Source organism: Parus major, unplaced genomic scaffold (assembly GCF_001522545.3).
Source record: "Parus major isolate Abel unplaced genomic scaffold, Parus_major1.1 Scaffold535, whole genome shotgun sequence".
NCBI classification, from domain to species: Eukaryota; Metazoa; Chordata; class Aves; order Passeriformes; family Paridae; genus Parus; species Parus major.
The window spans coordinates 2969-5862 of record NW_015379423.1 but is presented as its reverse complement, the minus strand read 5'-3'; the positions used below and the strand labels follow the sequence as shown (position 1 = coordinate 5862).

The window sequence follows — 2894 nt, the reverse complement described above, 5'->3', positions numbered from 1 at the left end:
ATCCCCCCATGCCAATCCTAAATCCCCGATCCCAAACTCCCCGTCCTGATCCCAAACTCCCGATCCCAAACTCCTGATCCCACTCTCCCCATCCCAATCCGAAATCCCTGATCCCAAACTCCTGATCCCGATCCCCCCTTCCCAATCCTAAATCCCCCATCCCAAACTCCCCATCCTCATCCCAAACTCCTCATCCCAAACTCCCCATCCCAATCGTAAAACCCTGATCCCAAACTCCTCATCCCAAACTCCCCATCCTGATCCCAAACTCCCCATCCCAAACTCCTGATCCCACTCTCCCCATCCCAATCCTAAATCCCTGATCCCAAACTCCCGACGCCCCCGTGCCGCTCCCGCCCCCATCCCGGCGCAGCTGCCGAGGGATCGGTGTGGGATTAAATTCCCAGGATTTGGAGGGAATTAATTCCCGACCATCTGCCGGCCCTGGAGCCGCGGCACCGCCCGGGGCTGGCCCCGATCCCACCATCCCGACAAATCCCAAAATCCCCACATTCCCAACGGGAAAGGGAACGGCTCCAGCCCCAGCAGGAGCCAGGACGGTTCGGGATTCCCAATTTTCCCAGGATGGGAAAACGGGGATGGGGCTGGGCAGGGATTCCGTGGGATTTTGGGGTTTTCCCAAATACTCAGGATCTCAAGGTCCCCATCCCGACTCCAAAGACTCAATCCCAAACTCCACATCTCAATCCCAAACTCCCCATCCCAAATTCCTCAATCCCAAACTCCCCATCCCAAATTCCTCAATCCCAAACTCCCCATCCCAAACTCCCCAGTCCCAAACTCCCCATCCCAAATTCCCCATCCCAAATTCCCCATCCTCATCCCAAATTCCCCATCCCAAATTCCGCATCTTAATCCCAAACTCCCCATCCCAAACTCCCCATCCTGAATTTCCCATCCTGATCCCAAACTCCCCATCCCAAATTCCCCATCTCAATCCCAAACTCCCCATCCCAAATTCCCCAGTCCCAAACTCCCCATCCCAAACTCCCCATCCCGAATTTCCCATCCTGATCCCAAACTCCCCATCCCAAATTCCCCATCTCAATCCCAAACTCCCCATCCCAAATTCCCCAGTCCCAAATTCCCCAATCCCAAACTCCCCATCCCTATCCTGAATTTCCCATCCCATCCCAAACTCCCCATCCCAAACTCCTCACACCGACCCCAAATTCCCAATCCCAAATTCCGGGAAGGAGAGGACGGAGGAAGGACCGAGACCTCTGAAAATCCCAGGATTTGGGATGGGGAAGGGCTGCTCGTGACCCCCCGGAATTTCAGGATGGGGGTGAGGATGATCCTGATCCCCACAAATCCCGGGATTTCTTTTTGTGGAAAGACCTGAAAATGACCCCTCAAAATCCCGGGATTTCGGACAGGAGGGGGGTGACCGAGACCCTCCAAAATCCCAGGATTTCGGAGGGAAAAGATAACGATGACCCCAAAAAATCCCGAGATTTTTTTAGTCGGGAAGAAGCGACCGTGACCCTCCAAAACTCCGGGAATGGGGGGGGAACGATCACGACCCCCAAAAATCCCGGGAATTTCGGAGGGAAGAGGTGACGATGACCCCTCCAAATCCCGGGAATTTCGGAGGGAAGAGGTGACGATGACCCCTCCAAATCCCGGGATTTTGGGGGTTGTTCCCGTCCCTTCCCCCCCTCAGGCCGGGCCCCCTCAGGCCGCGCTTCCCGCCCAGGCCTCGCCCCCCCTCAGGCCTTGACCCCCTCAGGCCTCTCCCGCCCCTCAGGCCCCGCTACCTGGAGCTGCGCTCGGGGGCCGCTCCCCGGCTGCCGCTGCCCGCTTCTCGATGCCGCTTCTCGATCCCGTTCCCGGTTCCCGATCCCGGTTCCCGATCCCGGTCCCGTTCGGGCCCCTCAGCGGCGCCGCTTCCCCTCCGCCACTTCCTGCTTGGGCCCCCACAGCCCCGCCGGCCGCTCGCGCCGTGCGTTCCCGCCCCCGCCGCGCTTTCCCATAGGATGAAGCGTCCGTCACTCATCAAAGCGCGCGTTCTGATTGGTTCTTAGTGCTGTCACTCAATGCTGATCGCGGCCGTCCGCACTCCCCATTGGCTGAGAGGGACCCGCCCCCCCACAGGGTGCGTTAATTGGGGAGAGCGGGTGTCATTCAACGCCAAAACCCCCGCCCATAGCGATGTTCTCGCTTCCTATTGGTTGCCAGGACTGGCGCATCACTCCGCCCATTGGTTGAAAGCGCTGTCCTTCAATTATCCCCCGCCTGTTCTCGCTCCTCATTGGTGGAAACGCGCTGTTTATCACGAGCGGGTTCCGGCCGCCATTGGCCTCACGGAGCGTCCATGGCGGCGGCTCCCAGCCGGGGGCTTTTACTGGGCGCGGGATTTGTCCCTCAGCGCTTGAACCCGCCCAGCCCGGGCCCGGAACGGCTTCAAGCCCCTTTTGCGATTCGCTGCCAGCGCTGTCACTCACAAACACAGCTGAGGGGGTGTCCCGCCCACCCCCAATTGTTGCGCGATGCCATTGGTGGATTGCGCTGTCACTCAAAACCGTCTCTGTCTCCTCGCTCTCCCATTGGCTGGCGTGCCCAAAAGCCCGCCAAGCCAATCCTCGTCGCTCATTGGTCCGCCGAGCTGTCACTCATACCTAACCCCGCCTTTCTCCTCACCCTATTGGCCCACATCGGCTCATTCCCTTTGCTGATTGGTTGGTTCTGCTGTCGATCAACGCCCAATTTCCGCGCCGGAAATTCCTTCTTTTCCCACAATTCCCAAGGAATTCCGTGGGTTATTCCCAAGAATTCCCCGCCATTCCCAGGAATTCCAGGAATTATCCCGATCGCTCCCAAGAAACTCCTTCAATTCCCGCCAAAAATTCCTTTTAATCCTTTTATTCCCA

The 2894-nt window shown here is 58.4% G+C and overlaps 1 protein-coding gene across 1 annotated transcript in view; it reads right to left on the bottom strand.

Annotated features, from left to right (window-relative positions):
- The window catches only part of LOC107199259 (zinc finger protein 687), a gene marked incomplete at its 3' end in the record, with an annotated part of 16310 nt that extends 14369 nt beyond the window's left edge, over positions 1-1941 (bottom strand). The window contains exon 1 of the mRNA XM_015616595.1: positions 1782-1941. The remainder of the gene's footprint in view (positions 1-1781) is intronic.
- Positions 1942-2894: the final 953 nt, after the last annotated feature.